Source organism: Mchenga conophoros, linkage group LG10 (genome assembly GCF_057382185.1).
Source record: "Mchenga conophoros isolate Kocher_MC1m ecotype Shallow Benthic linkage group LG10, M_conophoros_male_GT1.1, whole genome shotgun sequence".
NCBI lineage: Eukaryota > Metazoa > Chordata > Actinopteri > Cichliformes > Cichlidae > Mchenga > Mchenga conophoros.
In genome coordinates, this window is record NC_140535.1 from 545,963 (window position 1) to 573,576 (window position 27,614).

The 27,614-nt window shown below is 40.8% G+C and overlaps 1 protein-coding gene and 1 long non-coding RNA gene across 5 annotated transcripts in view; one reads left to right on the forward strand and one right to left on the reverse strand.

Moving 5' to 3' along the window:
- The window catches only part of dmpk (DM1 protein kinase), an 82,340-nt gene that overhangs the window by 28,923 nt on the left and 25,803 nt on the right, over window positions 1–27,614 (reverse strand). The window lies entirely within an intron of this gene.
- Window positions 20,423–21,485, forward strand: LOC146565145 (uncharacterized). The gene is made up of 3 exons (XR_014893991.1): window positions 20,423–20,457; window positions 20,659–20,746; window positions 21,454–21,485. It is a non-coding gene; the product is annotated as an uncharacterized LOC146565145 (long non-coding RNA).

Genomic DNA, 27,614 nt, shown 5'->3' on the forward strand with positions numbered 1-27,614 from the left:
AAGAACAAGATCCAGAGTGTGATTAAAGTGGTGGGTTAGTTCTATTCTGTTTTGAGCAAAGGCAATTGAGCCTAATAATCAATTAAAGGCCATCTTGATGCTGTCATTTTCAGTATCTGCACTGATGTTTAATTCACCAACAATAATTATTTTCTCTTAGCTGAGCACTAAATCAGATAAGAAAGTCTGAGAAGTAAAGTACAAAAGCCCAGGTGGATGATAGGTAACAACAAATAATAAAATAATAAAATACTTTAACCCTAAGTCCTCAAAAACACATCCACCTTTGATCCTCGAGCCAAAAAACGGCCACGCCCAAAAAAGTGCTATAAAAATGTTATATATTAATATTTTTTTCCACTTTAAATGAGTCAGTCTTTTAAAACTACTTCTGCCTGAAATATATAAAGTTTTAATTATATTTCGGGGGTTTTAACCCTTTAAATCCCAGTTTCTTTACATGAGCGCACTGGTTTTTTAGCCGAAAAAAACAAAAAACTTAAAAATTTTCCAGAAAATACATTTGAAGTAATATTTGATTGTTATTATAATTAGGCCTTTATATGGGACAAAAATTGCCACCAACATTCATTTTGATCCATCATTTTTTTTTTTTTTTGCAGGGGCAGTAAATATCATGTTTTCACGTTTTTCCACCACTAAATGCTTATTGCCTTGTTGTTTTTTAAAATAAAATAAAAAAAATATGTAAATAAAAATACAAGATCACTTTGAACCAGAAAAACATTTATTTTAGAAGGATAAACTTCAACATTTATGTTGTTGGGAATGTAGAAATGTCATTTCCTCTACTGCCAGACTGGCTCGATTTATGTCCACAATATAGTCCACACAGTCACTGTAAAATGAGACGCCAAGGAGGTTGTGGAAGCCACCGATTTATTCTCCTCCTGCAGGAGTAGGTGCCAACAACCTAACAAAAAATGAAAACAAAAGAAAAGAAAAAAAACCTGTGTATATTTTGGACAAGAATGGGCAAGAATGAAAAAAATGCGTGCGTAACTGACACGTAATGACACGTACCTTTTTGCCCAAATCTTTATACCATATTTCACCGGCTTTTTTGGAATGTACTGCCTGAAGCTGCACCTGCCTCTGAATGGGACGAGTTTTTCATCCAAACAGGTCTCTGTCTGGACGCACAGCATCTGCAGGTGGTGCGCCCACACTATGAAGGCAGCCATCTGGCAGCCGTTGGTATAGTTTGTCTTCATGTCATCGGCATCGCCTGTCATCATGCCGTCAAGCGCAGCGTCCTGATGTGATGAAACCTGTTGTGGGACATCGTAGCCCGGATTTCCCACTCGAGAGGCAAAGGATTGTTTCATTCTTTGACCTGTAAACACCGGCCAAAGTGAGCAGCCCACGTGAGTAGCACGAATTTCCTCTGTCCATATTTCGCTATTCTGCGCCTCCCGTATGGTCATAAACTTGATCCCTTAGGAGCTGTGCACAGCTGAATATAGTTGCATGTCCAGAGACAAAGAGGAGTTGAAAAGGGTGCAGAGAGAGCTGAGGGGACTGATAAGGAATGGGAAGGACAGCTACAGGCAGAAGATGGAGAACCAGCTTCAGCAAAACAACGTTGGTGAAGTCTGGAGAGGCCTCAGAACCATCTCGGGCCACAAACAGCAGAGCTCTCTGCCTGGGAGGGATGTGAGATGGGCAAATGAACTGAATCATTTCTTCAACCGATTTGACTTAGCCATGAGGCAGTCTGCAACATCGGCTGCAGACTCACCCACCCCCACTGCTGCTGTTCCACCTCAGACACTTCACACCTCCTCTATTCACCCTGCTCACTCCCCCCCACCCCCAACAACAGCTTCCAACACACACTCAACACAAGGCTCCAGCCTGTCTCTCTCAACCACCCAGGTTAGGAGGGAACTGAGGAGGATTAATGGCAAGAAGGCAGCGGGCCCAGATGGCATCAGCTCGAGGGTCGTCAGGTCCTGCGCGGACCAACTGTGTGGGGTGATGGAGCACCTCTTCAACCTGAGCCTGAGGTTGGGAAGAGTCCCACAGCTCTGGAAAACCTCCTGTGTTGTACCAGTGCCAAAGACTTCACGCCCCAAGGACCTCAACAGCTACAGGCCGGTGGGTCTGACATCCCACCTGATGAAGACCCTGGAGCGGTTGGTCCTGGCTCAGCTTTGGCGCCTAATAAGCTCATCACTGGACCCACTTCAGTTTGCCTACCAGCCTGGCATTGGAGCGGATGATGCCGTCATTCACCTCCTACATCGTTCCCTCGCTCACCTGGAGACCGCTGGAAGCACTGTGAGAATCATGTTCTTTGATTTCTCCAGTGCCTTCAACACCATTCTTCCCTCAGTTCTAAAGGACAAGCTGGTGAACTCTGGAGTGGACCATCACCTCACTACCTGGATTTTGGACTACCTCACCGACCGACCACAGTATGTGAGGACTCAGGGCTGTGTGTCGGACAGGGTCGTCTGCAGTACGGGGGCCCCACAGGGAACGGTTCTGGCTCCGTTCCTCTTCACCATCTACACTGCAGACTTCTCCCACAATTCCACCCAGTGCTTCCTGCAGAAGTTCTCTGATGACTCTGCAATAGTCGGCCTCATCACTGATGGGGACGACAAGGAGTACAGAGGACTGACCCAAGACTTTGTGGACTGGTGCCAGCTGAACTACCTCCAGATCAACGCCAGTAAAACCAAGGAACTGGTGGTAGACTTCCGCAGGCACAAGCGTTCTCCACTGCAACCACTGAACATCCAAGGTATGGACATTGAGGCTGTGGACAGCTACAGGTACCTTGGTGTTCATCTGAACAACAGACTGGACTGGACTCATAACTCAGACGCCCTCTACAGGAAAGGGCAGAGCAGGCTGTACCTGCTGCGGAGACTCAGGTCGTTTGGAGTGGAGGGCCCACTCCTGAAGAAATTCTATGACTCTGTGGTGGCTTCTGCTATCTTTTATGGCGTGGTCTGCTGGGGCAGCAGCATCTCTGCCGGGGACAGGAAGAGACTGAACAGGCTGATCCGAAGGGCCAGCTCTGTTCTAGGATGCCCTCTGGACCCAGTGGAGGTGGTGAGTGACAGGAGAATGGTGGCTAAGCTGTCATCCCTGTTGGACAACGTCTCCCACCCCATGCAGCAGACTGTGACAGCACTGAGCAGCTCCTTCAGTGGGAGACTGCGGCACCCACGGTGTGGGACGGAGAGATTTCGCAGGTCTTTCCTCCCCACTGCTGTCAGACTCCATAATAAAGACTTTAACTGATCAAGCACACACATCCATACATATGCAATAATACTAAGTGCAATAATCCTTTCTGTCATCGTTGTATTTTTACTCAGTTGTATATAGCATTTGTATTTGTATTCTATTTTTATCTTATTGTATATTTATTTTATTTTATTATACTGTATATAGTATTTTATTTTATTCTATTCTGTACAGTTGTGTACTGTATTTATTCTTATTGTATCCTAATTTTTGCCTCATAACTTTTGCACTGTCCACTTCCTGCTGTGACAAAACAAATTTCCCACGTGTGGGACTAATAAAGGTTATCTTATCTTATCTTATATATATATATATATATATATATATATATATATATATATATATACACACACACACAGTGTTGGGAAGGTTACTATTAAAATGTATTCCGTGTCGGGCTCGTAGCCGAAAACTACCTTTACTTTGTTGTGTGGGTCAACTTTGCTAGCGAGAGACAGAGAGAGGTGTTGAAAGGCTGCTCCAACGGAACTTATTGTTTCAGAGGAAAACACAAACACAGTGTACAGTCGAGTCTTAATAGCTTACTTACAACCGGGCTCGTCAGGAACTCTTTTGTGCTGCAGTGGTTATTATTATATTTACATGCTTCCAGCTCCCGTTTCTGGTCGGTGACAACTCGTACTTTTCCACTCTCCTTTTTCTCCCTCCCTCGCTCACAGACACATAACGGGTATGACAGTCCATTCTCCCTGCAGCACAGACTACACTGCCCATGAGGCTACATTCTTTAGGGCGATGCCTGTAACACTCTGCCTATTGCCATCATATTAAATAATTTTAAAAAATATTTCTTCACGTCATTATGAGACACGAGATTGAGACACAGTCATTTGAGCCTCTTAATGTTTTGTTTGGGTTTCCATCAGCGTGGAATTACCAGAGATAGAGAGGGCATAGCCTACCATATGAAACAGGGAAAGACCGCCGTGTAATTCTTTTATTTCAACAAAGTAACTGTATTCTGAATACCACCTTTTTAAACGGTAACTGTAACGGAATACAGTTACTCATATTTTGTATTTTAAATACGTAACGGCGGTACATGTATTCCGTTACTCCCCAAAACTGTATATATATAGTTCGGCCGCTGTGTCAATCACCGGATGTGCCAGAAATCAAGTTATTTTTCCATTTTTCTAAGTACATTGAACAGCTTGTTTATGATCTCCTCTCCCCTGGGTACAGTGTCGAATCGTTTCTGCCTCTGAAATATCCGTCATGAATCTCATAAATCATCTGTGAAGGACAATTGTCTAATCACTCTCCTGTATCCTCACATTTTCTCATACTCCTACTCTGTGCGTTTATGGGCACGTTTTCTGTGCAGACAGGAAAAGTCGTCAAAATGACATACTTCAGCACTACGGCTTATTCTCATTTATTCTCATAAAAAGTCTGCATCAACAATCTGAGTTTGAAGCCAAATAAAGTCAGATTTGGTTTTGGTTCTAGCTTTTATAGTTATTTGTTTTTATTGCAGTGTGGCATTTTAAGATTTTTGAAATTAGACACAAAAATGTCCAAAAAAAAAAACTTTTTTTGGCACAAAGATCTTTATTTTATTTTTTTAAGGCAAAAAGACCTTTATTATTTTTTAAAAACACACATGCCATTGTGCAGCATTGATAGTGACAGAAAAATCATTGTAGTCAACAAAAAAAGTGGGAAAAATAATGAATTTTGGACCATTGCTTTAAATGTGAAAACATGGCGCCACCTGCTGGCCAAATAAAAAAAATTACAAATGTAAGCCCCCGACTCCCCAGAAAAGTCCAGAACTGCATTCATTTATGTTATGATAAATTTGGGATGAAAAATAGGGTTTATGATGGTTTTCAATGGGGCGTTTTTTGCCACGAGGACTAAAGGTGGATGCATTTCTGTAGCTTAGCCATTTTAGGCTAATCTAATGAATTTAGACCACAATTTTAAAATAAAATAAAAATATGTTTGGCAAGTTTGGCTATATTTTATTCAACACAGTGAAAATGGCTTGAAATTAAAAAACGCAGTGGCTGAAAAATGGCTCGAGGACTTATTAAGGGATATTAATACAACAAAAGTAATACTTTAAAATAATAATAATAAAAGGCTTTCAAATGAATTAAAACTCTGTCTCCAGCTGTGTGTGGCACGAAAAGTTAAGGAGAACACAACTCAAAGCAGCTTTATTGCTGGAATTGCAGAAAAATACAGACCACTAACCACAGCTGGACTGGCCATCGGGGATACTGGGCATTTGCCTGGTGGGCCGATGGTAATTTTTTGTTTGCTGGACCAATTACAGACGAGGAGGTCGGATGCACCCTCCCCCTTGCTTGGGCAATGGCTCTGAAAACAATCTTATCACAGACAAATAGAATAAAATGGTATTGAGGTACTTCAGCTAGAGTGAAAAAAAAGACTCAAAGCTGGAGTTAGTCTGTGTCGTTGCTGCACACCTGTTTCTTCTTCTTTCATTCTCTCCCCCTCCCTCTCTTGTTGCTGCTTCAATCATGAAACTGATCAGTGATCAGCTGATTGGCTTTTCTCTCGTTTGTTTATCGCCCACTTTGCGCCAGAAAGAGGAAACCAGTGGATGTCATGCTAAACAACAGCAGCAGGTTTATGCTTGATAAGCTGTTGTTAGAATTGATTTAATATTACTTTCTAGTATCAGCTGATGTTTGCTGGAGCCACAGCCATAAAAGCTGCTGGTGTTGATATCGGTTTGGATATGTGGTGAGAGGGAAATGTGAACATGAAAACAAGAGATGTCCTTACTAGTGATGCGCGAATCATGAACGAATCGTTCAATACTCGAGAATCACTTTACTGACTCATGAATCATGATTCACAAGCCCAACTGACTCACTGACTCATCCCTGTTGCCGTTAACAGTAATGTATCTAGCTTATAATTTAAATTGTGGAGAAAAACACAACATCCAGTATCTTAACAAAAAAATTTCTGCTCTGAACTGGAAGAAAACTGGAGTAGAAGCTCACATTAAGACAATAGCTCCTCGGTTCACAGTAGCATCGCTGTGCTAACATGCTAACAGCACATTTGAGCTACTCACCCCCTCCCTCCTGTGCTGAATCATAGAGCGAACGAATCACTCACCCCCTCCCTCCCTCCTAGCTCACAGCTTCTTCTTCTTCTTCTTGGTTGGCAACCAATGTTAAGGCGCATTACCGCCCCCTGGCTCACAGCTCAGTGGACATTTAGATGAGAAAATATATATTTGACACATTTAAGGAAAATACTAATAAAATAAAAATAAACAAAATAAATGTTTATTAAGCAATTTTGATAGGAAATTGCTTAATTTTAGAAATGTTTTTGCTGTTTTTTGCTCTATAAAATAGTTGTTTTCTTTTAGAATCATTCATCTTAGCAGTAGGATTTACATGAAAAGAGAAACAAATTAAGTTTGAGTGAAAATGTACATTTTTTGCACTCTCTGGTCAACTGACTCAAAAAATCCGATTCACTTCAAAGCTCGATTCAATAAAAAGAATCAAATTTACCATCACTAGTCCTTACTGAATCATCAGTGAATCATCATGAACAGGTGATGGAGAAACAGGTTTACATTTTAGGCGACATGAATGACTTGAAGGGAAGTTATGAACTGTTTCTGAGAGACAAATAACACCAGGATCCTTTTCTATGTAGCTGACAGCTGGTAACTGTGCAGGGGCGGGTCTAGCAAAGTTTTGCCAGGGGGCCAGGTAGGGTATTAACAGGGAAAGGGGGGCACAAAGAAATACTTTTCTTTCTTATTCTCATTTAAATGTCTAGCTTTTAATAAATAATTATCTGAACCTTACAACCAATGTTTTCATCTGATGTAAAATGTATAGAAATCATACGGCGCCGAGTATGACAGCCTCGTCGCAAGCTCCCCCAAGCAACAGCTGGTTTTTGTGTTTAATTTTACTTTTCCTTTATTTTTTCACGAGTAGCACATGTCTCCTTGTGTACGACCGACAAACCTTACTACTTCCATACTGTATATGAATGCTACTTGTTTTGCACATGTCCAACTGCAAACCTCTGTATATTTTAATTTATTGTTTATTCTATTTAATTTAAAAAAATAAAAATAAATAAATATATATATATATATATATATATATATATATATATATATACATACACACACACACACACACACACACACACACGTAGATATACATATTTAGTATACACATTTAGTGTAAAGTTAGACTCTTTTTCTCTAATTGATCTTTCTGAGTTAACTTCAATAATTACTTCCTCCAAGCCATCAACGTGTCTTTTAGACCCCATTCCTACAAAACTGTTCAAAGAAGTCCTGCCATTAATTAATTCTTCGATCTTAAATATGATCAACCTATCTCTAATGATCGGCTATGTACCACAGGCCTTCAAGCTAGCTGTAGTTAAACCTTTACTCAAAAAGCCATCTCTAGACCCAGCAGTCTTAGCTAATTATAGGCCAATCTCCAACCTTCCTTTCATATCAAAAATCCTTGAAAGAGTAGTTGTCAAACAGCTAACAGATCATCTGCAGAGGAATGGTTTATTTGAAGAGTTTCAGTCAGGTTTCAGAGCTCATCACAGCACAGAAACAGCTTTAGTGAAGGTTACAAATGATCTTCTTATGGCCTCTGACAGTGGACTCATCTCTGTGCTTGTCCTGCTAGACCTCAGTGCAGCATTCGATACTGTCGACCATAATATCCTATTAGAGCGATTAGAACATGCTGTAGGTATTACAGGTACTGCACTGCAGTGGTTTGTATCATATCTATCTAATAGACTCCAGTTTGTGCATGTAAATGGAGAGTCCTCTTCACACACTGAGGTTAATTATGGAGTTCCACAGGGTTCAGTGCTAGGACCAATTCTGTTTACATTATACATGCTTCCCTTAGGCAGTATCATTAGAAGACATAGCATACATTTTCACTGCTATGCAGATGACACCCAGCTCTATCTGTCCATGAAGCCAGATAACACACACCAATGAGTTAAACTGCAGGAATGTCTTAAAGACATAAAGACCTGGATGGCCGCTAACTTTCTGCTTCTTAATTCAGATCAAACTGAGGTTATTGTACTCGGCCCTGAAAAGCCTAGAAATATGGTATCTAACCAGATTCTTACTCTGGATGGCATTACCTTGGCCTCCAGTAACGCTGTGAGGAACCTTGGAGTCATTTTTGACCAGGACATGTCCTTCAATGCACATATTAAACAAATATGTAAGACTGCGTTCTTCCATTTGCGCAACATCTCTAAAATTAGAAATATCCTGTCTCAGAGTGACGCTGAAAAGCTAGTTCATGCATTTATTACCTCCAGGCTGGACGACTGTAATTCATTATTATCAGGAAGTCCTAAAAACTCGCTGAAAAGCCTTCAGCTAATCCAAAATGCTGCAGCAAGAGTCCTGACAGGGACTAGAAAGAGAGAGCATATTTCTCCTGTTTTGGCTTCCCTTCATTGGCTTCCTGTTAAATCCAGAATTGAATTCAAAATCCTGCTCCTCACATACAAGGTCTTAAATAATCAGGCCCCATCTTATCTCAATGACCTTGTAGTACCATATCACCCTATTAGAGCACTTCGCTCTTGCTCTGCAGGCCTACTTGTTGTTCCTAGAGTATTTAAAAGTAGAATGGGAGGGAGAGCCTTCAGTTTTCAGGCCCCTCTTCTGTGGAACCAGCTTCCAGTTTGGATTCGGGAGACAGACACTATCTCTACTTTTAAGATTAGGCTTAAAACTTTCCTTTTTGCTAAAGCATATAGTTAGGGCTGGACCAGGTGACCCTGAATCCTCCCTTAGTTATGCTGCAATAGACATAGGCTGCCGGGGGATTCCCATGATGCATTGAGTTTTTCCTTTCCAGTCACCTTTTTCACTCACTATGTGTTAACAGACCTCTCTGCATTGAATCATATCTGTTATTAACCTCTGTCTCTCTTCCACAGCATGTCTTTTATCCTGTCTTCCTTCTCTCACCCCCAACCGGTCGCAGCAGATGGCCCCGCCCCTCCCTGAGCCTGGTTCTGCCGGAGGTTTCTTCCTGTTAAAAGGGAGTTTTTCCTTCCCACTGTTGCCAAAGTGCTTGCTCATAGGGGGTCATATGATTGTTGGGTTTTTCTCTGTATCTATGAAGCGCCTTGAGGCGACTTATGTTGTGATTTGGCGCTATATAAATAAAATTGAATTGAATTGAAATTGAAATTTAGTAATGCGCATATACTCTTATATTGTACATATATTTATGCATATAATTCTCAGATTTACCCATTCTTATATTTTGCTTGTTCTTATGTTATTGTATTTTTGCACACCTCTATTGCTTGTGAAGCTTGCACACAAGAATTTCACTCGCATGTACTGTACCAGTGTACCTGCACATGTGATGTGACAATAAAAGTGATTTGATTTGACAAGACAGTGTACATCACTGTCACAACACCATTTGTGTTCATTCAAAGGCTTTATGGCTTTTCTTGTAGTACCTGGTGGGTCGGTCTCTAGTCAAAATGCCTGACTGAACAATATATACAAGGAAATCAGGGCAGAGAGGACACACCTGAAGAACACAGATGAACATAATCTAACTGATGAGACAGAGGAAGTAAATGAACATGACGCACATGAGACTAGGGACTGTCAAAATAAAACAGGAAACATAAACACACTGAGATATACAACTAGACTCAGGCTATGTCCACACGTACCCAGGTATTTTTGAAAACGCAAATTTTTCTATGCGTTTGCACCTTTCGTCCACACGTAAACGGCATTTTTGGTCACTGAAAATGGAGATTTTTAAAAACTCCGGCCAGGGTGGATATTTTTGAAAACTCCATTTTTGCATTTACGTGTGGACGAGAAAAACGGAGAAAACGCAGCGTCAAAGATGTGCGCATTTTTTGACGTCACACTGTGCGCCACGTTATTGTTTCGGTGAAATGAATTTCTACAATACTATTACTGTTAATTGTACTCTCTGCAGTGTTTAAATGCTTACATATACACACAGTTACTGTCCATCCCCACATACGACTCGGTCCTGCTTCTATGCCCCAGCTTTGTTTACTTTTTCCCACCGAGGCTTCTAGACTTCTGATTGGCCAACATTTCTGCACGGTTAGGAATATATCGCCACCTGTTGCTTTGGCATGTTCCTAGCAGCGTTTTCCTTCATTTCTGCCTTTCCGTGTGGACGGGATTATTTTTTAAAATGAAAACCGAAAATCTCCGTTTTCAAAAATACCGTGTATGTGTGGACGTAGCCTCAAGGAACAGATAAACAAACACAGAGACATGACTGAGGAAGATGTAGCGAGGTACAGAGAGAGGGAGACCGAGAGAGAGAGACAGAGATAGAGACAGTGAAACTTGGGACAGAGACAGACAGGCTAGCAATGAAAGGGAACCGACTAAACAAGAAACTGAGAACTAGCAAACTCAAAAGCATAACGAAATAATACACTCAGGAAATAACAAATTAACTTGTACCTCTTTACAGAAATAACTAACAGGTCCAGGCAAACTCAAATCCTGGGTCAGATGACTAAACTGTAAAAAACAAAATTGTAATATAAAAGTATTTTACTGTGTATTTTACAATTTTGTACTGTTTTTCTAGAATATCATTAAATTTACATAAATAGACTGTTATTTTACATTTCAAATGTAAAATAACGTAAAATCACTGTAAATGTAATAAAACATAATTTTCTTGTTTTTTAAGTATATTTGTCTGTACATATGCATATGTAGATTGTTAAAATACATTCACAAATGTATCATAATTTCACAAATATTTGTCCATTATTTGAAAAATTTAACTGTTAAATTCAAATGTAATGCTATGGAAAAATATATAAAATGATTCTTATAAACTTTTTTTTTTTTACATCAAATAATATTATTTAGGACGTTCGTGGCTCAAGAGTTGGCAGTTCGCCTTGTAATCAGAAGGTTGCCGGTTCGAGCCCCGGCTCGGACAGTCTCGGTCGTTGTGTCCTTGGGCAAGACACTTCACCTACCACCTACTGGTGATGGCCAGAGGGGCCGATGGCGCGATATGGCAGCCTCGCTTCTGTCAGTCTGCCCCAGGGCAGCTGTGGCTACAGCTGTAGCTGCCTCCACCAGTGTGTGAATGTGAGAGTGAATGAATAGTGGAATTGTAAAGTGCTTTGAGGGTCTCGAAAAGCGCTATATAAATGCAATCCATTATTATTATTTAAACCAACTGTTAACTGTATATTTCTGTACATTTAAGTATTATTATTCATATTGCTGCATTCATTTACCTTGTTTATAGGTAATTTCATTGTTTAATCACGTTAAAATGTTCATAATTTAATGTTTAAAAGCACTTGAAAAAGGCAAAATCCCATGTAAAATTAGGGCAACAAACTGTATTGTCATTACTGAAAATAACCGCATTTTTATGAGAAAGTTATTTTCTGGTATTATTTTGGTGCCCCAGCTGCCGGAAAATTACTGTTTTTTTAGGATTTTTTTTTTTACAGTGTAGTCAATATGGATTGCCTTTAGTCTTTGTTGGAACCAGTGTTAGTGGTAGTGGTTCACTGCCTAGCTCTCTTGCTTGCTGCTGTGTTCTACCATCGATTTGTTCCTCTGTGCAGAATACCCTGGAGGCTGGAGAGAGAGGTCTTGCTTTCTGTGGGAGATTCTGTGACACTAAATAGTAGTGGAATTACCTGTTTTGTTAAATAACTGTAAGATAAAGATGGCGCCGGGTGTCATGGCATGCCGTCTCTCGGTTCTGCAATATTTATGTTTTGTGTTCTTAGTGGTGTCCCTGCTAGTTTTAAAAACCCACTCTTTGTTGGTGTATGAGCGACAGACGCTGCTTAATATCCGTGACTCACTGCTGAAGCTTCCCAGCGTTAGCGAGCGATGTGGAGGACTCCCGCCGCCTCTGGCGTCGGTACTGGAGGAACTGCATCGCCGTGATCCCCCCTGGAATCCTTCGAAACGGAAGCGCTGGAGAAATGGACATATGCACGGAACGAGCTCTGGGAAGCGTGTTTGGGTCAGAACTCGGATGCGGCGGGTCCTTACCATCAGCGACCCTGGCTGTTTAGGACTTTATTTTGGCCTCAAACAGCGCTGCCTTCTTCCTGTTTACCCGACGTCATCGGAGCATGCTCACCCGACAGTGCTTTATTGGTCGCCATGCCGACGGGATATGAGGTGAGGTGGAGCAAATATGAACAACCTACAACTACTGCCTGCTACCACGGATGGACAGAGAGTTAAATTAGCTCTCTTAAACGCAAGCTCTGTATCAAATAAAACTCATGTTCTTCGGGACTTTTTTGATACTCATAAGCTGGACGTCATGCTCCTAACTGAGACATGGCTGCGCGTTGGTGAAGTGGCACCCTTGCTGGAACTTTGCCCCTCCGATGCCAGCTTCTTCAGCTCCCCCAGGTTGTCTGGGAGGGGAGGCGGGGTAGCCTCTATCATCAAAGACCTTGTCATGGTCCTGGGTCGTGTGACCCAGTGTGTTATGTTTAGCCTATTTTGATGTTTATTGTTTGTTTAGGTTCTCTAAGGTAGCCCAGCCATTTGTATATATTACCCTTGCATTAAGTCTCCCTTGCCCTTCGTGTGTTTATGTCTGTGTGTCTTGTACTGTCAAGTTCATGCTGTCAGTTATGTCATCTCCCCTGTACTAAGTTTCCCTGGGTCATGAGTCCTGTCTGCGTGGTTATGTTTAGTTCTTGTCATGTCTAATTTCCATGTTTCCTGTTTTACTTTGTAAGTCTGTATTCATTGTCAGTGTATTCAGTTGCACCCTCCTGTCCTGTCGTTAGGTTCATGTGTGTCAGCTGTGATCCCATGTGTGGCCACTTCCCCTGATCATCCCTCATGTGTATTTAGTCTCTGTGTTTCATGTAGTCTGCGTCGCGTCGTCTGTGTTATCTCCCCTACCCCTTGTCATAGTTTCCCAGCCTTAACTAGTCCTAGTTTGTACTTTGTTTAGCCATAGTTTTCCCAGTCTATGTTCAGGTTTTCCCTCAGTTGCTTTGCTGCCTTGTTCCTTAAGTTTTCGGCCCTAAATAAAGGCTCGCCTTCTGTTAAGTCCGGTTTTGTGTCCTCACCTCTGTTTGCTCTTGGGTCCTCCACTCACTCCACACGGTCTGCCCCGGCGGTCCGTGACAGTCCTGGTGTTTTTACCTCATTTGAGTCCCAACTCCTGACTTTAAGCTGTCCTGTGGTTCTAAATATAGTCATCTACCTAAATATAATGACTTGTTTATTTCAGAATTTTCAGACTTCTTGACATGTTTTATCGCTCACTATGAAAGGATTGTTATAGTGGGGGACTTTAATATTCATCTGTGTTGTGAGGATAAACCCCTGGTCAAAGATTTCTTAAATGTAATTGACTCCTTAAACTTCACACAATTTGTGTCTGGGCCAACACGTAAGGGCCACACCCTAGACCTTGTCTTGGGTTACGGACTGAATGTATCAATGACTGAAAATTGTGTTTTACCTATCTTAGACCACTCAGCAATTTTATTTGATATTTTAATCCCTAAATCTCCAGTTTCTGAGAGGGGAAGATTGCCCCTCAGATCATCTCGTTATATTAGCCCCGAAGCAGAGTTAAATTACATCTACCTGATGTGTTGGACCCTATTTTTACCCAGGAGTTATGTGTGGACACCTTGACTGCGAACCTTAGTAATACACTTCTTGAACTACTGGACTCTGTTGCTCCCGTAAAGAAATTAACATGTCAAAAAAGGAACCCTATGCCTTGGCTAAATGAGGAGCTCTTGAATTTGAGAAGAAATTGTAGAAAAGCAGAGCGTCACTGGAGATCTTCCAGACTAGAAGTATTTCTCCAGGCTTGGAAGGACTCACTGTCTTCTCTTCAATCAGCGATGTCGGCAGCGAAAGCAAATTATTTCTCAAATCTCATCATGAGTCATAAACATAACTCAAAACTCTTATTCAACACAGTGTCGCAACTTACAGAGAGTAAGTCAACTCTCTGCTGTTCTAATTTGATAGCTCATGACTTTCTTACGTTTTTCAGAGACAGGGCTGCAATACTTAGGAATCATATTACCAGAGGTGTGGACTCGAGTCACATGACTTGGACTCGAGTCAGACTCGAGTCATTAATTTTATGACTTTAGACTTGACTTGAAAAAATGTTCTAAGACTTGTGACTTGACTTGGACTTTTACACCAATGACCTGGGACTTGAATTGGACTTGAACTGGTTTACTTGAAAAGACTTGATATTTCACCCCAAATATAAAACTTAACATGCATATTATATAGAGATTGAAAATGTGATGTCATTCAGGGGTAAAACCGCAAAGGATTCTGGGAACTCGTGGCAAGAGGTACTAGCGCACGCAGGCTTTCAATTGAAATCAGTCACACAGCGATAAAAAGAAACACAAAAATGTCAAGAAGCTGTTGTATTATTAACTGCAATAGCCGGTCGCATGACAGCCACGGGAAGCCGACGGGTAAAGAGATCGGTTGTTATCGGATTACGACTTTGAAGAGAAATTGTTCGAGCCATGTTTCCGAAGTAACAAAGACGCGACGGATGGCCTGGATTTCAGCCATTCAAAGATCAAATATAACGTCCCAGAACACTCCAGCTCACAGGTTAGTCTGCTCCAAGCATTTCCACAAAGGTCAGTGTTTTTTAGTAGTTAATACGTCATTTTCATAACATAATTGGTGATATAGGTTACAAGCAAGTCTGGCACTGAACAGAAATTGTCGCGCTATGCTCCTTTGTTTATTGTGCATAAATAGTGAATTGTCCTGACACAATATTGCGTTTCGCTTCTGTTATTATGGTACATTGACAAAAACATATACTTTTATTCACAGGATAAAACAGGTTTTTTGTATCACTAATTGCCCAGTACGATTACAGCATACAGTATTATTGTCACTGCTACATTTCTGTGATGCTACCAGAAATTATTTCCACTACTAATTAATTACCGTTGAGCTCAAAGGTCCTATTAATAAACGGTTAAGGAATGTGTATTTATGACGACAATTTGTGAGACTGGTAAACTTATGATCTGTACGATGGTCTTTCGTTCTACACGGTGCATTTCAAGGTCCTGCACCCATCCGTCGGTAAACTGTACCTGGGCTTGTTGCAGTGACCTGAAGTTACTAAACTTCATGAGTGTGTGCACTCACTCCAAGAACCGTATAATTATAAATATGCATATAAATATGCTACGATGAGATAGCTGACTTCATCTAACTAGCAAATGTTGTCCAGGCTACGTTGGTGATACAGTTTTTTTTTTTAATGTGTATGATATTTTTGTCATGCGATTTTAAAGCTGGTCCTACAACCGCATCCAAGAATAACATGCAGCTTATCTCAGAACTGTCGGTGAAAATTATTCTTGGAGCTAGGTTTAATTGAGCTGCATTTTATAGAGGTGCAATTTCACAATTTGTGTATATTTTCTCATGTGTTGAGAAAAACACAGATTTTAAAATTACATGGTCTAATATTTACATTTAGCATATAACTGCAACATGCTTTTTTTCGGGGGTTTTTAAAGACTCGGAAGGACTTGAAATTCAAAGTTTAAGACTTGTGACTTGACTCGGACTTTTACACCAGTGACTTGAGACTCGACTCGGACTTGCCTGACATTACTTGAGACTTGACTTGAGACTTGAGGATAAAGACTTGAGACTTACTTGAGACTTGCAAAACAATGACTTGGTCCCACCTCTGCATATTACTCCCTCCTCAAGCTGTTCATTAGACTACTTGGCTGCTTTGCCTGTTGGTGCTGATGAACTGTTCTCTGACTTCAAGGTTATTTCTCTGTCTGGATTAACTAAGGTTGTAAAAGCAGCTCGATGTACAACCTGTTCTTTGGATCCTCTACCAGCCTGGGCTATAAAGGAACTGTGGTCAGTACTAGGACCCTACATTCTGTTTCTTTTAAATACTTCATTGACAACTGGAGTCTTCCCTGAATGTTTTAAATCAGCTGTGGTAGTGCCAATCTTGAAAAAGCCTGGACTGGATGTTGACATGGTCGCAAACTATAGACCCATCTCACATCTGTCTTTTTTATCTAAAGTCTTTGAAAAAGTGGTTTTTAAGCAGCTCACTGAGCATTTGTTAACAAGCAATCTGTTTGAAGCATTTCAGTCTGCTTTTAAACCAAATCACTCCACAGAAACAGCTTTAGTCAAAGTGGTAAATGATCTGCTGGTAAATGCAGACAATGATCGCACTTCAGTTTTATTACTGCTGGATCTAAGTGCTGCGTTTGACACTGTGGATCACTGCATTTTATTGGATAGGCTTGAACATTTTATTGGAATTACAGGAAATGTTTTATCATGGCTGAGAGCTTACCTGCTTGGGAGGTCTCAGACTGTTAGTTTTAAAAATGATCTCTCTGAGACCTGTGCAGTGAGGCATGGGGTCCCTCAGGGCTCTGTACTTGGACCATTGCTGTTTTCTATGTACCTGCTGCCTCTTGGTGTTCTTTTACGTTCTTTTAATGTAACCTTTCATTGTTACGCTGATGACCTGCAGCTTTATGTTCCTTTAACCATTGAAAATTGTGCTGAAGTCTCTAAACTAGAATCTTGTCTATCTGCAATTAAGGCCTGGTTATCGGATAATTTCTTGCTCCTAAATACTGATAAAACAGAGTTGATGGTCATTGGGCCACACAAATTTCAGCACTTGTCCCAAAATTTCATCTTGAGAATTGATGACAGTGTCATAAATTGTAGGGACAAGGTAAAAAACTTGGGCGTGTGGAAATGGACTGGCACCTTCATACCTCTCCGACCTTTTACATCTTTACGTTCCATCCCGTGCTCTCTGATCTCAGGATTCTGGCCTTCTAAAGGTTCCTAGAGCCAAAAAAAAGACAATTGGAGAGCGTGCTTTTTCTTTTCGTGCCCCGTTTCTGTGGAACACCCTCCCTCAAGATATCAGGCAGGCATGCTCTGTGGAGGTTTTTAAAACTAAGCTGAAGACACATTTGTTCACCCTATCTTACATGGCTTAATTCTATGGCTTTTAGTTTTTAAATTTTTACTGTTTTTAACTTGTATTGTGTCTTTTACCTGTATTGCTATGTATTGCTTTTATTTCTTTTTTATCTTTTTAGTTTCAAATAGTTGTACAGCACTTTGTTTGAAAGCGCTTTATAAATAAAGTTATTATTATTATTATTATTATTATTATTTTGTTGCTGACTAGAAACCAATGTCTTTGATTGGGGAACTTTGTTGTGTAAATAAACTTGTTGGACTTTCTGATAGTTTTAGTTCCTTCTGTAAAATCTTTTTGGGTGAGTGGGAAAAGTGGAGATTTTCTGACTCTCACTCATAACAAAACATGAACAAAAATAAAACATTCATTTCACCTTTCAAAAGTAGCCTTTCTCGTGGAGTTAATGTGGTAAATGAACTCCAAAATGGGCACAGGCAGTCCCAAAAACTATTGCTGAGCTTTCTATTGATGACTTTGTTTCCAAGTTCAATGTGTTCAAGTTCCACACTGGGGGATCCTAGCGCATGGATCCTACCTTACTTCTGGCAAGGTAGGAGTGTTGCTGATTATTCCTTTGGCTTCTGGATTTTGGCTGGAGAAGCAGGGTGAAAGAGAAGGGCTCCCCAAAGTGCCTGTTTACATGATTTGTATGATGAATTGAAGGGGGAAATGGCTGCTAAAGACCTTCCTAGATCTTTAACAGCCTTACAAAATTTTCTTGATTTATCATAGGCAAAATTATTAATTATACTCCTCATTTTTACTCCCTAAACCACAACCAGTAGTTGTCCCTGTAGTGCTCTAAAAGTTAAAACTAGAATTTTAAAATGGAACCTAAATCTGATTGGTAGCCAGTGCATGGACTTTAACACAGGGGTCATATGAGCTCCCTTGTTTGAGCGGGTCAGTAGCCTTGCTGCAGAGTTTTGGACAACCAGACGAGCTAGCCTTTTCTTGTTTAGACAAGTAAACAGACTGTTACAGTAGTCGAGTCTTGTAGAGACAAAAGCATGTATTATCATCTCGAGTTCGCTTGTAGACACGATGGATCTAAGTTTTGAAATGTTCCTCAAGTGAAAAAAGCAGGTTCTTACTATCTGATTTAAATGTCCCTCCAAAGAAAAAGCTTTATCAAATATAACACCCAGGTTTCTGAGGTTATGTTTCTGTGAGGAACCTAAGTCACCCAGTCGCTGTTTAATATCAGGTATTGCACTGTCTGGTAAAATAATCAAAGTTTCTGTTTTGGCCAGGTTTAGCTGTAAGCAATTATTGTTCAACCATTGTTTAATGTTGGTTAAACAGTTAATCAGATTGGAGAGCTTATAATAATAATGGATTGACAAACTGACAGAAGTGAGGCTGCCATATTGCGCCATCGGCCCCTCTGGCCAACACCAGTAGGCGGGAGGGTAAAGTGTCTTGCCCAAGGACACAACACCCAGGACAGAGAGCCCGGGGATCAAACCGGCAACCTTCCGGTTACAGATGCGCTTCCCAACCCCCTGAGCCACGGTCGCTCAGGGGGTTGAACAGAATAGGTCCCAGCACAGAGCCCTGAGGAACTCCACACAACAACTCTGTAGATTCCGACATGATCTGGTTTGCAGACACACTAAAACTCTTTTCAGATATATAAGATGAAAACCAGTCTAGAACGGAGCCAGACATCCCAACCAGGTCTCTCAGTCTGTGTATCAGGATGGTATGATTGACTGTATCAAAGGCTGAGGTAAGGTCTAACAAGACTAGGACTGTGTATTCTCCGGAGTAGCAACCGTTTCCAGTAGCAAGAAGTAATCCGGTGAGGTGGAAGAGCACACAAATGGTGGGGGGAAAGTTTTTCTATAACTGTCCCAATCATCATAAAGACGTTCCATAGACTCTTTGATGTGGAGCAAGGAAAACTGGTCATAAATCACAGCAGCATAGCTCCATATATTAAACGTCAGGGCTAATATAATAGCATAAAATACAATAAAACGCAGGCAGGTAGAAGTCAAGCCGAGCAAAGGCACCATCTTCCTGTCACAGTCAGCTGATCGCTGAGGAAACTGGACTGAATATAGTTTTGTCCAGTGATTCTCAAAGTGTGTGGTAGAGTCATGACAGGTGGGGCATAGGTTACTTGGCAGAAATACTTCCCAAATAACAGAAAAGTCATGCAGAACTAATGCTTAACACCAGAATCACTTTTATGGTGGAACAAAGAAAGTCACCTCAGTTATATTAGTAATCTGTGCATTTAGTGGTCTCACATCCGTAGATGGCCGTTGAAATGGTGAATTATATGATAGTTATGAAAAGAAAAACAGGTGTTGCATCTGAGACAAATGAGGCAAGTGCTGATAATAAGCCAAAAATAAATTTTGATGAAGCTTATCTTGCTCTTGGTTTCAAGGTGAATGTCCGGTAGAAGATGGGGAGAGACCTGTGTGTATTTTATATTTGAAAACTGGCAGCTGACAGACCAAAGAAATTAAGAATACAATTGGAGACATCACACCTTAGTGACACTAATACGTTAGTTTAGTTCTTTCAAAGAAAACTTGGAGAATGCCATCAACGGGAAAAAACACTTCGTAAAATCTCCATTAGTACGACAAAGCACCAATGACATCTCACAAAGTTGCATATAGAATTGCCCAGTGCAAGAAACCACACATGATAGCAGAGGACCTCATACTCCATGCACCTTTAGATATGGTGTCAACAACGGGGTGACTGTAGGTCAGGTGATAGAGCAAGTGACCTACTAATGGGAAGGTTGGTGGCAGGGGCGGAGGAGGGGGTGGCTTACTGGGCTTAAGCCCGGGTTGTTTTGTCAGAAGCCCGGGGTCTTTTGGAGTGTAATTTTTTCATAGTTAGATGCCTGGCTGACAACTGTATAAAACAAAAAGTACACACAATATTCGAAGCACATAGTGCACACTGTGGGAATTTACGACTGTGCGTGAATCCCCCTGATATTGGTATGATCCGAGCTCAGACACTGAGCGAGAGGGCGGGGCCGCTGCTGCCCGTGAGTGCGCTGTTAGAGAAACGCAGCCAGCCATACTAAGGAGAGCTTAAGTTTGACCAGGTACCAAAGCAAATCATTCGTACCGTACAAATAATGTAAATATGACGGTGAATCACGAAAGATTGATATCAAACTGATCACTTGACCAATATTACGTTACTTGCTCTTCAAGTGAATCAACAAATGGCGAAATGAAAAGCCGAACAAATGCTGTTTTTTTAGAGAGTCTTAGCTTACTGTGTGTTTATTTCATATTCTCAGTTCTTACCCTCCCTGACTAAATCGGTTTCAGTTATGTACTGAAATATAAGAATGGACATTAGAGGCTTCTTTCAAAGAAAAAACTCAGGTAAATGTTATTTTATATATTATGCTTTGTATGTTGTTCAGTATATTTCTATGCAAAACAAGAGGGATTTCAGTACACAGCAGGATATTCACATTTGTAACCAGATATTTACATACACTTTAGAGATAAAACATAAAACATTTTTACTGTACAACATCAATTTAGAGTAAACTTGTTTTGCATAAATAAATATTGAAACATCTTTTGAATTAGTTGAATGTCAGAATAAAGAGAGACAGAGCTGTCTATTTTTTATCACTTTGATCAAATGTAGGAGCACATATACACTAAGTTTGTTAATTAATAAGAAACTCCAGACGATTCCATTCTGAGCTGAAGAAGCTTCTGATTGGTTAGTAGAGTCCATGTGAGTAAACTGGTGGCACAGCTGTGGATCCATATAAGGCAAAAACACAGAGCCTGTTTCTGTGACATGGGAAAATCAAGACATGTCAACCAAAACACCAGGAAAAGAACTGTGGAGCTCCATAAGTGTGGCTCAGTTTGAATACAATTTGGTGCCATTTATAATTAAGAAATACAGATAGTTTCTCTCTTTACTCTTAAAGTTAACAAATATGTTTTTTATATTTATCAATCTAAAAAATAAACATTTAGTCTGATTTGATGTTACAATTAAAAAAATGTTTGTGTTTTGATCTGAAGAGTAAATATCTGGTTTCAACTGTATATTTGATGATTGTCAGCACAAAGAGGGAGAGAGAGGAACAGAGAGGGAGAGAGAGGGAGATGGAGAATGAGGACAGAACAGAGGTGGAACAAGAGCAGGTGAGACACACATGTTAGTCAAATGGTTGTTTACCAGAAGTATCACCGTATCATAGGTCCTCATGTATCTCGTACCTAGTGTTTCTTTTTAGGTTTGTTATTTTTCAAATTCTATATTTATTAAGTTATGCAGCTTGTTTACACAACAAGGCTAAATAATTATATAAACTTTTCTAAATCTAAATAGTGGACTTTGGTAGAATTAAAAAAAATAAGTGTAGTGCAGGTCTATGATGATTTTTAGTGCTACTATCATCTAGTTCTGATTCTGGTTCTGTCTTGGTTAAATCCTCAGTAGTCCTGATTTTGAACTGTTGTAGTCCTGTTTTAATTCCGGATCAGTTCTGGGTCTGGTTGAATTGGGGTTTAGTCCTCGTGTCTTGATACAGCCCCAACTTTGTTCTGCCTTGCTGCTTAATTAAAAAACTAGTTTAAGGTGTCCTGCACATGTGATATATATTTTTCCTGATGGGTTTAGATTTTATTATTGTCATTTGTATTAGGAAATATTTAACCATATATTCTTAGAGGTGTATAATCAATTGTGTAGTGATAGGTTGTGTGATCTTTAACAAGCTACATCCTGGGAGCATGGGAAGAGGTCGTACCTTGTGTTATTGTTTTATGGTAGGATTAACGTAGCTACGTCTGTTCTAGTCTAAGTGCTTTTTGTTTAGATGAACTGCTGGACCTCCTCACCGGGGGGGGGGGGGGGGGGGGGGGGGGGTCTACCCTCTTCCTGACCAAGGATGTTGCTTGTGTGCTTTTATGACCCTTTGATCAGCAGTACCCCCCCCCCCCCCCACACACACACCTACACACACACACACACAGTATTCTTTGTTCACATGTATACCTATGTGAGATGCTATATGTTAATGACCCTATGCATATTCATGTAACCACAATAAAAGGAGTGCTATGGGGAGCCTGGCTGAGAGTCTGATGGTGGTCAAGTGGTGGAACGACGCCTCCCTCATGCATGAGTAAATCAGAGAACTTTGGTGCCTTGTGTCTTGCTTTTCGCTGCGTAGCAGATTGTCCTTAACGTTCCAGCGGATGGGTTCAAGCTACAAACCTATCATTTCCCTATATGAAGTCATTCTTTTTTGAACAAAACTCAAAACGGAGCCTATTATTAATCTTTCAGTCATTTCTAACCCCCCCTCCCAAAAAAAAAAAAAAAAAAAAAAAAAATCCCACATGAATACTACCCTTTAGGGCTAAGCCCCGGGTGTTTCAAATGTCTGGCTCCGCCTCTGGTTGATGAGACAATCAGTGCCATCCCTCTGTCCAATGACATAGTTGCAAGGTGCCTATGTGATATTTGAAGTGAGGAACAACTTCTTGATGTAGTGAAGGACAAGCTTTGTCTTACAGGTGAACAATATAGATAGCAATCAAGGCTGTTTGCTTTGTTATGTCAGGGTCCCTGTGTGAGGACTTGCTGCTTTACTGGCTTGGTGTGGAGAGGGAGAATCCACTCACAGGACAGAGAGCTGTGGGCATTCTGCTTCCCTTTGCCACATCCTATCTCTGTGAGAGTGGGTTTTCTGCTGTTGCCTCACTGAAATTAACAATAATAATAATAATAATACATTTTATTTATAGGTGGCTTTCAGACCCTCAAGATCACCTTACAATAACACGTGAACAATAGCATTTTAAAAAAAAACATTAAAAAAATATGTATATATAATAAACATGGTCAAATAAAATTTAGACATAAACAGTCATAAAAGTATAAAGGCAAGTATAAAAACTGAGCAAGGTAAAAATGGACTAAGACAGATCAGGTGTATGCAATTCTAAATAGATGAGTTTTGAGACATGATTTAAAAGTGGTGAGACAGTGTGTGGTCAGGAGAACAAGTGGAAGTGCATCCAAAGTCTCGGGGCAGAACAACTAAAGGCTCTGAGTCCAATAGTAGTCAGGCGAGCAGGTGGAACTGACAGAAGGAAAGCTGAAGAAGAGCGGAGTGTACGAAGGGGCGAGTATGTATGGAGAATAGGGCTGCCACAAACGATTATTTTGATAGTCGACTAGTCACCGATTATTTTTGCGATTAGTCGACTAATCAGATCATCATCCATTGAACGTAAAAGTACAGCTTATTGCACCAGCAGCATCTGCTCTTATATAACTATCATTAGCTTACAGCTTTAAGTGTTTAAGGTCTGTGCTAACTAAAAATAAAGACAAGATGATAGTTAATTGAATTCTAATTAAATGTGCAGATTGTTTCGGTGGAGTTTAATAAACTCAGCCGATTTACTCAGGAACAAATAAAATACTGAAAAAAGCCAAACAATAACATTTTTAAGTTATCTAAGTGACTTGTATATGTTTAACCTGAGTAGGGCGGTGGGTTTGAAAACGATCTGCCGGGAGTCCGGTGCTCTCATGGCCCCCGGCTAGCTATCGAGCTAGTGGGTAACAGACGCCTCCGAAAACGTCGGAGCGCTTTTGAAAATATGTGGTGTCTTGATAAACTGAGCAGATATTTGAGGTTTACACAGCTACATTCTCGCCTGAAAATATGTTAAACGTTTATTTTGTGACCCAGAAAGAATAATAAGAGTAATATTAAAACTAACTAGCTGCCGCCATTGTTGACAACTGCGCTGGGCCGCGCTATGAATTCTGGGACACAGTTTCTTCTTCTTCGGGGTTTAACGGCAGCTGGCATCCTTGTACATGCAGTGCTGCCATCTTCTGTTTCAGTCCGTTATTACACTCTTAAATCCTGCTACTTATTCCTGCTTTTGGGATCTTACAAAGCTTCAAATGACGCGTCGACTATTATATCAGTCGTCGACGATTTTGATAGTCGACGTAATCGTGACTAGTCGACTAATCGTGGCAGCCCTAATGGAGAAGATCGGATAGATATGGAGGAGCGAGGTTATGAAGGGCTTTGAAAGTGAGAAGCGGGAACTTGAAATTGACACGGAGGTGAATTGGGAGCCAATGGAGCTGTTTAAGAACAGGTGTTATATGTTCAGTGGCTCTTGTTCTGGAAATAATACGAGCAGCTGTATTTTGAACTAACTGCAATTTATGGAGAGATTTTCGAGGTAGACCATAGAGAAGAGAATTACAGTAATCTAAACGAGATGTGACAAGAGCATTGACAAGTATGGCGGTACTGTGTGGAGTGAGTGAGGGACGAAGACGGTTAATATTACGGAGATGAAAGTAGGAAGACCGAGTGATATTATTTATATGTGCTGTGAAGGACAGAGTGCTGTCGAGGATGACACCAAGACTCTTAACCTGAGGGGAGGGTGTGACATCAGAGTTATCAACGGATAACGAAAGACTGGTTGGAACTGTAGTCAGTTTTGATCTGGTGCCTATTAAAATGAATTCTGTTTTATTGCCATTAAGTTTAAGAAAGTTGTGAGTAAACCAGACCTTGATTTGACTTAAACAGTCAGAAATGGATGTGGGTGGGAGAGTAGCTGTGGGTTTGGAGGAAAGGTAGAGCTGGGTGTCATCTTAGCAGTGAAACTGGATGTTATGCTTCCTAAAAATATTACCTAGGGGTAGGAGATAGATGATAAAAAGTAAATGACCCAGGACAGAGCCTTGGGGTACACCGGAATTAACTGGATTAGATACTGATCTGTGAGGGAGTAACTGAACAAACTATGAAGCAGCCAGAGAGATAAGAGATAAACCAGGCGAGTACTGTACCATTGATGCCAATAGATGCTAATCTGTGAAGGAGGATGCAGTGGGAGATAGTATCAAAAGCTGCTGTAAGCTCAAGGAGAATGAGGATGGCAAGATGGCGCCGGTGTGTGTGGCTGCTCGTCTGTCACTGCCAAGTTTGTTCCTGTTTATATTATTTTTAATTTGTGTCATCCACGAAACAAAGTCTCTGCTGAGGTATGATCGGCAGACACTATTGGACCTCAAACCTGTGGTCCAAAATATTGTGTCGTTTGGAGCTGGTGGGCAGCAACCCTTGCATCAGAAACCCCGGGTTACCTGTACCTGTACTGCCTCTGGGTTGTCACCACTGCCGGGGTAAACGAAGCAGTCGCCTGGTGAAGCTAAAGGTTTCTCTAAAGAATTATTCTGCTGTTTCCCGACCAGTGCATGGATTATTTCCAAGACTGTTTGTGTCTCTGTGTTTTCTGGATCCTGTTGATGCCTGTTTGGTGCCTATGGTCAGCTTTAACTTGTGCTGTTAAGAGGGAATGTCGTCAAGCAGAACGGAGATGGAAAAAGGATAAACTGCATGTATCATTTCAAATTCTAAAAGACTGCTGGCATCGCTACCAGAACACTGTTAAAGAGGCAAAAAGGGAATATTTTGCAAATATTATTTCTTCCAACTGTCATAACCCACATGGGTTATTTAGGACCATTGACACTGTTCTTAATACTCCATTGAATGTCTGTTTGGAAGTAATTTTCTGAACTTTTTTATTGAAAAGGTTGTCACCACCAGGGCTCTTATCACAGCTCCTGACTCTGACCCCTCTGTCTCTGACCCTTACGCTGCTGTTTGTACTCAGTTTGAGCTTGTGACCCTCTCCACTTTAGAGGATGTGGTTCGCCATATTAAGCCCACAGGTTCCCCCCGGGATCCTGTCCCTCCACAATTCTTTAAAGAAATTTTTCCTAGTATACAACAGTATGTCCTTGACATTATTAACAGCAGTCTGTCTTCTGGTATGGTTCCTGCAAATTTCAAACATGCAGTAGTGCAGCCATTGCTTAAGAAACCTGGCCTTGATCACACAGTTTTAGCGAACTATAGGCCTATTTCCAAGCTGCCTTTACTCTCCAAGGTTTTAGAGAAAATTGTTCTTAGTCAACTGAAAGATTTTCTAGATGATAATGGCATCTTTGACGTTTTTCAATCAGGTTTTAAAACCCTTCATAGCACAGGGTCTGCATTATTAAGGGTTTTTAATGACATCCTTCTGCCATGTGATTCTGGTAACCATGCTGTTCTTGTCTTGCTTGGCCTAACTGCTGCCTCTGACACAGTAGACCACAATATTCTAATTTCTCAATTAAATGATGTAGCGGGTATTGGTGGCACTGCACGTAATTGGTTTAGGTCTTATTTGTCAGATAGAACTTTCTCTGTCAGCCTTCTCGGTTCCGAATCATCTTTTGCTCCTCCGTCATGTGGCAACCCACAGGGCTCAATTTTAGGGCCACTGCTCTTTTTATTGTATCTATTGCCTCTGGGTTCCATCCTTAGGAGGCATTTCATTGTTATGCGGATGACTGCCAAATTTATTTACCACTAAAGCAGAAGAATGGCATCTCCATAAAACCTCTCTTGACATGTCTAGATGACATGGTTGGCTCTAAACTTTTTAAATTTTAACGAAAAGAAAACAGAAGTGTTGGTGTTTGGACCTAGTGGTCCCTGTGAGTCCTCTGTTGATTTAGGATCCTTGGAAGTCTATTTTGAACCTGTTGTTACTGACCTTGGTTTTAAGTTGGACAGTGATTTTAAATTGGACAACCAAATCAGAGCAGTGGTGAAGTCCAGTTTTTATCATTTAAGGCGACTGGCAAGAGTAAAATCTTTTCTTTCAAGGCAGCACCTTGAAACAGTGATCCATGCTTTTATTTCTATTTTATTTCTATTTTTATGTCAGTCATTGCTCTCACGTCTGCAGCTGGTTCAAAATGCGGCTGCACGACTCCTAACAGGAACTCGAAAAAGAGAGCATATAACCCCTGTGCTAGCCTCTCTGCACTGGCTGCCTGTGTCTTTTAGAGTTCATTTTAAAATTCTTATGTTTGTTTTTAAATGCCTTCACAGTCTTGCCCCGCCTTACCTCTCTGAGCTTCTTCATCCCCACACACCCTGTCGGTCTCTCAGGTCAGCTGACCAGCTCCTGGAGGTACCGAGATCCAGGAGGAAGCTCAGAGGGGACAGGGCCTTCTCTATCGTGGCTCCTAAATTATGGAATAATTTGCCCTTGCACATTAGAGAGGCCCCTTCACTGTCCACTTTTAAATCATGTCTTAAAACCCACTTTTATTCCTTGGCTTTTAACCTCAGTGAGACTTAGTTTCTCTTTTAATTGAAGTAGTTAT